The sequence below is a fragment of the Crocodylus porosus genome, unplaced genomic scaffold (assembly GCF_001723895.1).
Source record: "Crocodylus porosus isolate Cpor-Errol unplaced genomic scaffold, CroPor_comp1, whole genome shotgun sequence".
In the NCBI taxonomy this organism is placed as follows: Eukaryota; Metazoa; Chordata; order Crocodylia; family Crocodylidae; genus Crocodylus; species Crocodylus porosus.
In genome coordinates, this window is record NW_017728951.1 from 53,677,425 (window position 1) to 53,685,982 (window position 8,558).

Genomic DNA, 8,558 nt, shown 5'->3' on the forward strand with positions numbered 1-8,558 from the left:
CCGCAACCTAAAATAATGCAGCATGTTGATTCTGGTGGAACTCCACATACCTGATGCTCAAAAAGATTGTCAAGCAACAAAAGTCCATCCATGAGGTGACCTTGCTTGGGGAGACTGGGATCAGTGGCTCCTTTAAGAAAACTAAGTGGGATACCATCTCTCAGATCTTGGTGGTCCTCAAGCCTTTCCTCAAAGCTACTGAGAGGCTCAGTGCTGGTAATTCCCTCCTTAGACAGGTCATCCCCATAGTGAGGGAGCTTCAGAACCAAATGGAGAAGTTCCAGGGGTTCAATCTTCCTGGCTGAGGCAAGCCACTGCCACCACAGGTGCAGGCCCTGGTGAAGCAGCTGAAGGAGGGCATCAAGAAATGGCTGGATCTATTGCAGCCCAGTATGGTCCACATGCTGGCGGTCATGTGCAAGCCAAAGGTGAAGGTGTTTGCCAGCAAAACCCTGGATCATTGGACAGAGGTGCTGGTGAACAGATTCAGGGAGGCAGAAGGGCAGAGGCAGGAAGACATGGAAGAGGCAGAACCACAGTTCCATGCCAGCACTCCATCCATCAGCCAGTCTCCTCCACCACAGGTGCTGCCAATGTGGGCCAAGGGCATGACTGCCATGTTAGGGTCCAGAATCACTAGACCCCAGCAACAGGCAGCTAGCACAAAGGCCCCAGTGGCTGCCTATCTTGCTGAGGATGTGGAGCCACTGCTCTGCAACTCCATGGCCTACTGGGCAAGCCACAGTCAGATGTGGCAGGATCTGTCCACATTTGACTAGGAACACCTGTCCTGTCCACTGACCAGTGTTCCAAGTGAGAGGGTGTTCAGCATTGCTGGGGATGTTGTGACACCCCATCGCTTCTCCTTGGATCCTGTTTTGGTAGAGTAGCTGGTGTTTCTCAAGGTGAACCTCTGGCTGCCCAATCTCCGTGGACGTTTCCTAGAAGTTTTGAGGCGGTGGCACCCGGCCCCGCCACCGGGGCGAACCTCCAAAAGTGTCCAGGCTCCTGGATCGAAGGGCCGGACGCCACGTTCAAAAATGACCTCATACAGACTTCTGGGCCTGTGCCGGGGGCCCCAAGGTCCACATGCACACAGATTAAGTGCCAGCTTCCTCTCTCCATCTGTGCCTATTTACTTAAAAAAACCCCAAAAAACATTTAATGTCCCACTCTCAGAGCTCAAGGCAGCACTCACTGTATTACCAGCCAGCAGGGGAAGAACATCTCCCTGCTGAGTTCCCATGCCAGGATGAACTTGAAAGTATGGGCTGGGGCTGTGGGGAAGGAGGAGACCTCAGGACCTGGGCATGACCTAAAATGGCACCCTGCCAGGATAGGGAGGCCTGGTGGTACTGCCGATGCCTCAAGAAATGCCAGGACCACAAACCTCCCTGGTGAAAGGTGGGAAGTAGGCTCCTTATAACCTCCAGCCACCACATACACAACACACACACACACACACACACACAGAGTCCTGCCTAGGGGAAACCCAGATCTGTAAGATCTTTGAGAAGCCTGAAGCTTGCTGGTTACAGTTGAATTGTGAGGCACCAGGGCAGCTTAGCTGCCTGGGGTGCCATCTGCGAGGCATGGGCTGCAGCGTTATGGGAGGTATGGAACTGCAGAACAGATGTAAACCCCAGGCAACAGGGGCCTAAATGGGCAGTCTCCTGCCTAGGAAACATCTGAATTGGTTTTCCATCAAGGCATGGCAAGAAGAAGAGGGGCTGGTGGTTGGCTGAGAAACAGGTGGGTAGGCCAAGATCTCACCCACACTGGGAAGTCCCCCTGCGCTTCCTGGATGGAATAAATAGTGAAGAATCCAGAGGCTGACATGCAATGCAGGCACAAAAGCCAGGCAGTGAAAATGTAAATTGAGGTGTCAGGGGGTGAGGGACAGGTTGGGAGTGGGGCAGGGGGAAGGGGGATGTAGCAGGTAAAAGTGGAGAGCTACCTGGGGAGTCAGATGTCAGGCAGGTTATAGTGTGTCATAAATCCTATGCCTATATTGAGTCCATGAGTTTCTGTAACTAGGAGGTTGATGAAGTGAAGTTTATAGACTCATGTGTGAGAAGTGGTTTTCTTCATGGCCTCATAAGGGGCTACCATCCCTGCTGGTTTCATCCTACTGCACTTTAAGATGCACACAAAGTCACACGTCACGTGTTTTGTTTTGAACAGTTTGAGGTGAAGTTTCCCTGAAACCCCTGAACCTATCCCCTTGAAACCCAGAAGGCTTAATGACCTCAGAAGGGGCTACCATACTTGCTGTTTTCATCCCAACCTGTCTTAACACACACACGTGACATAAGTTTTGCTTTGAACAGTTTGAGGCACGGTTGCACAAAACCCCTGCAAGTACCTCCTTGAAACTTGGCAGAGTTCATGCCTCCAGAAGGTGCAACCATCTCAGCAATTGTCATCTGAATCAGGCAAGAAATGACAAAGTTATAGGCATTTTAGTGATTCCCTATTATAGCCTATGGCCGATTCACCAAAACAACATCGAAACTCTGAAACAGATTCAGCGGAATTGAGACAGAACAGTGATCCAAAACACCAAAACAAATCACTGTCTTCCAAAACAGCTGAATCTGAAACCAATTGAAACATGGCTGTTTCACACAGCCCTATTATTTTACAAATATACATTGATTTTTGCATTTGTGCTAGTAAAAATACATTTCCCAGAACTGCAAATAAAATTATGTCCTTTTGAGCCAATATAAAAACTTAACATCTTCCTGTAGTCTGTTCTCTAATTTCAATTACCAAAAACAGCCAACCTGTATTGACTGCATCTGATTTTAACATCTACTCAACATTCCATTATATTTGTATGCATGTGTTGGAGACACCTTTTACACTAACCCATTTCACTCAAAGATTAGGTGATAAATTCAACTGAATGCCATGTCAACACCATTCTGCTGTGAAACTATCAGTTTCCTTACATAACAGGATCATGCTGGAAGAACACAATGGAATGAACATTTCTTTTTTTTTACAGTTCTGAAATGATTCTGTCTTGCAGCTACAGAAATACAATATGCCTTTATGATTTAACTGTTGAGGAACAGCTCTTATCAGAGTGTGATCACTTGGGACTTCTTAAGTAGACAAACACTGGATCTTGGCATGTACAATTATGTTAGTCCTTGACATCTGTTCCTTTATAATTTCACTTCAGTAAAGTGGTCAATAGTGTTACAAGCCAACAATTATAAATCTCTCTCTCTCTCTTTCATGTGACTAGAAGTTCATTCCACTAACACTTCTCGCTGGCCTGTCTGCTTCTGTGCATTCTCCAGCTCATGAAGACACTGACATCTTTGACCCTATTTAACTGGATACACTGTGCATCTCCAGTAGTTTCTTCATTGCTTTTCCCCAGGGTTACCTTCCTGTCTTCTGGCACATTATTTTAAGTTATCAAATTGAAGAACTGTAGAGTCTTCACACAAAAATAATATGTTTCCAGAAGCAGAATTTCCACTGCCTTTCAAGACAGAAAAAACCCTTGGGGAAGGGAGAGAGACCAGGAAGAAGTGGGAAATAGAGAGAGAAAGATATTAACTTTACTTTTCCTTCCCATCAGGCCTAATACTCTGTTAGATTACATATTTAGATTATGTCAAAGCAATACTTCTCCTGTAATAAATGTGGAAGGCATCTCATCTTTAGATTTAGATTTGTGTGACAAATTAAAGGTTTAGTTTCTCTCTCTCTCTGTTTTTTTTGGGGGGGGAGGCGGTATTTGTTCTGGTCTCTTATCTCACAAAGCTTATTCCCAACTGATCCCATGATTGAAAATAATAAGCTTAGTGGTAAGAGGCCAATAAATGCCTAATTAGACCAGAAAACTGTTCCACAGATAATTGAACACGCCATCTTAATTCAATAGGAGTGACTTCCAAAGAGGATACAAGTGACTTCAGATGTTAAAGCACTTAAGACTGTCTACTGCACAGGAAAGAATGCAAACAATTTATGTTACAGTCTAATAAAATTCTTCAGAACCACATTTCTGGCTTGCAGTAAAAAAATTAATTCATAAAAATAAATGTGTTTTCTATTCAACCTATTTTCCTGTTGCAATCTTGACTGTATAAGCAATGTACTAGTTTGATCCTGCTACAGATTTTGTCAAGGTTGTCTTGCTGTTGATTTGTTTCCCATGCCTGAATTCAGTTGCCTTTATAAAATGCAGACCACATAGATTTGAACTTGATGAATTTCCCTGAGACATGAGTTCACATTCAAAATGTGCTCTTGCAGCTGCTCTGGGGCTCCAATGTCATTTTCTCTCTCTCTCAGGACCCCTGAGAGAAGTGAACTTCTGAAGCACAGTAAAATGGGCTTTGACCAACTTAGATCTTATGAAGAAAAATTACAGTCATTTTCTAGAATTAGGAAAATGTCAAACCGGGTCATATAGTTGGAAAAGTGAAGTGAGTAAAAAGATTGGGCTTTACTTTCCCATTTTCTAGATCATCATTCCTAGGATAAGAAGGACTCCTGTCCCCTGGATTCTGATTAATGTTGCTGACAGTATGCTGAAGAGAAGCTCCAGTTAGGGCTATATATACTGGATCATGTCCTTGCACTGATAAAGCTTTTGCACTTTTGGGGATGCCAGTAACTTGATTCCACAATTCATTCTGTTCTTTTTGTGCAGCATTATTAGTCACTGACAGATAACTTTCATACAAACAAAACAACTTGCCTCAGGGAAAAGAACAGCTCAATAAAATTTGCCCCTGCCCAAATCTAACTAGTTCTAATATAGCTGGAAAATATTTTGGCTAAATGAACTTGCTAAGATAGTTTCCTTTACTTCCAGATTGCTGGTTGCAATCCAGAACATATCTTCAGTGATTTGAAAGTTGATACTCCTTGATGTTTTTTTAGTGTCCTGTGTACAATGAGTTTGGGGTAGCCAAGCACTTCCTAAGGCACTAGATAGTAATTGTCACTCTGGTTGGCATCTGCAGCAGGAACGTTACAGGCTGAAAAGATATTAAAGGCTGAGTGTTACCTGTCTTCTCTTTCCTTACTTTGAGTTAACTGATGAAGAGCACACTGGGTTGGAATTATAATTGAAGTAAATTCACTTGAAAAATTGCAGACGTCAACTGAAAAAGGTAATAATAAGTGATAGCAGATATAATTTAAAATGATAAAATATTACACATTATAACTGAAAAAAAAAAACTTCTTTTCCCTGCAGGTGCACAAGTACATGACTATTGTTTCTTAAAAGTTTTTTTCTGCCAGCCTCTGATTTCCTGAACTTGAACTTGGATGGCTCTCTGCATATGACATCAAAATTAGTTGCCATGGAAATGACTACAGCATTAGAAACAGTGAGGGTTAGAAAGCAGCAGCAGGAGCAGAGGATTTCTTACAGGAAAAAAAAACCTCTGTATATGCAGATAGACTGTTTCAACAACAAAAAAAGTAAGGAACAGAACTGTCTATCATAAACTGTTTATATTTGCTTTGAAACAAAAGAGCTGAAGCAGAAGAGATGTGGATAACATTGCTGCTCAAAATTCATTCTTTGCTATCTTTGGTGCATTAGCCCATTCTGCAAAGAAGGAATGCAAAGGCCATACCCATTTGGAAGACAGTGTGACAGGGCCCCATTCTGTAGAGCTTCTACATGTTTGCATTGAAATAAGAGTGCATGAGCCAGGAAGAGTATTTCTGACTCCCCCCACCCTTCCTTAGTGTGCCCACACAAGACAGGTTTCACATAAAGCAGAGATATCAAATATGAGATAGTAAATGATTATGAAAACATGATTATGCCGCACCAGATAAAGTATGGAAATTAATGCCCATGCTGAATAAGCAGTTACAAGATTAGCAAAGCTAATTTGGGGAGGAAGGGGAGGGACAATGTATTTTAATCCATGCGTCACAAAAAAGTAGGTAATGAATCCATAAAAATAACTTTTTCTAGCAAATAATATTTTCACCATCATTAAAAAAGAGAGAAAAGGCATGCAAACTTTTGGCACAGGCTTGTAAATTTTCAGAACAACTTTGAAAAACTGACCTAAATGCTAGGAGGATAGAATGTCCTCAACTATCTGTGTGAGCATCAAGTACTGCACTCCGAAATCTAGATCTATAATTGTGGCTGGCCATAGGCATTCCAAAGGTTATTTTAGTCAGATATTGAATGCTAAAACACCTGGAGGAGTAGTCACATATACCAGCAAGTTAAACGCTCCACTTCTATTACAAAAACAACTCCCTCAAGCAACGATTTTTCCCTGTGTGGTCTCTGACAATAGATTTTCCTGAATATCAATAGGTTACATTGACTGAGGCAAGACTTCGCAGCTGAGAGAGAAAGGAAAAAACAATAATTTTATTTCAAATGAGTCCCATTGTTAATTGAGATCAAACTTTGTAGTTAGGTTTGGTAAAGGACATGGAAGAGAGGAATTACTGAATCAGTAATTTTAAAGCATGCCCACACTGTTACTTCTATACTTGCAGTATAAAACCAGGAATGTAGCCTCTATATTTGTAGCCAGTTATAAACATTGTGTTTGAAGTTTGAAGAGATTCAAAGAAAGCATGTTTATAAAGAATAACCTTTCAAGTCTTGCAAGCAATGTAAGAATGGAGAAGGCACAGTCTCCTTGCTAAAGCGATATCTGAGAATATGCTTTTACGTTATATCGTAAAGATTGATATGCTATATTATTCAAAGATCTGTCCTACGTCTGCATGACAGACCTGCCTAGGAAATACCAGATTCTGTAAACAGCAGCACACAAAGTATTGTGATGGCTAGCTAATATATAGCCACCTTTGAATTCTGAACTCCAACCAACCAGATAACAATATTTATAGATGAACTGTGTGGTAGCCTTCATCACAAATCTGGAGCAAAGTTTGAACTCATGTTTCTAGATCTGTAGTGAGACACATTAGCCAGTTTGCCACTGGACTCTGTCACATTGCAGATAAGTTCAAATTTTCACCTACACCTGTGATATCATATCTAAGGAATTGTGAGACTATGCAGTAGACAAAATATAGCATAAATCATCTGCCTGTTTTATTTTTATGCCTTAGATTTTTTAAAGATTTTTTTTCAGGGCACAAGAAACAGCTTGGCTAGGTATCAGGACACAAGGTCTATGTGAAATAGAATAATGAACACTGATTTCATATTTTCATAGTTGTTAGGGGCTGGAAGGGACCTTAACAGATCATCGAGTCCAGCCCCCCTGCACTTAGACAGGAAAGACCACTGGGGTCATGCATTTAGCCCCACACTCAACACCATGGCATTATATGGAATTTACAGAGCTACAAAAAGAAGGCAGGAGGCACTTCTAAAGAAGCTGGCTTTCTGATGTGACCAATTGACCAGCCTCTTGTTTATGCATGCTTAATCCAATCCACACAAGAAGTCTCTTTTACTGTCCAGCTAGAGAGCCATACTTTAGGTTGAAGATGTTGAGACTCATGATTTCAGCTCTTGAAGTCACTAATCCATCACTCTTACACTCTTCACATTACTCTAAAACATTGCTTTTATGTTATTTCACGCAAGACATAAAATTTTATGGAAAATGTTTTTTGGGAAAAAAATCCCCTTTTCCTCTAGGTTAGTGGTCACCAACTAGTGGATCTCAATCCACTTGTAGATCTCGACGCCTTTTGCGGTAGATCTTGGGGCCTGTTGGAGTCAATCAGGGCAAGGGGTGTGGGGTTGAGTACCCTCATGCATGCATGCACTTGCCCCAGCCCAGCAGGTCAGTCTGTGGGGAAGGGATGGGGTGGGGGCTAGATCGAGACCCCCATGGTGAGGGGCAGTGCCACAGAGGCAGGATCAGGGGTAGACTGAGTGGGGCCCTGGCTGGGTAGGACTTACCTGCTGGGGAGGCGCACCCCCCCAAATTTTTTTCTCGCTCTGCCTTGATATGCCCCCCTTTTCTTCCCCTCAAACTTACCTGCTGGTTGCAGGGAGGAGGTGGCAGCACATGGTAGATCTTGGGTTACTTTTAACTGCCAAAGTTGCCAAAGGTCTTACTCAAAAAGCTTGGAGATCACTGCTCTAGGTAGACATTTAATATCCTAGCATAGATACATTGGAATTATCATCATCTCAAACTTCAGAGGTGATAAACTCCCCAGAGCTTGCTCCCCTGCTCAAGGGGGAAAAGGGCATTTTGTGAAGTTTTGGGTCTTACAGCAGAATCCTATGTGTTTAAAAATATATTTGTAAATTAGACAGAATGACCCAAGCTACCTGTGATTAGTAAACCATAGGAGGTATCAGCAACAAAAGAGGCAGATACTACTCTAAGGCAACTTATTAATACAGTATTACTTTAATGAATATATCAATTATGCTATGTGGTTAAATGGTATCTAAACAGTAAATGAAAGCTATCTTAAGAAAATATCAAGGCTGTTTTGATCCATATTATGGTATAGTGGAGGCCAGTCTTTCTGACACAAATTAAGCCCTTTGCCCTTCCCAAGTGTCACTCCAATCTCCTTTCCCTACCCAATCTGCTGTT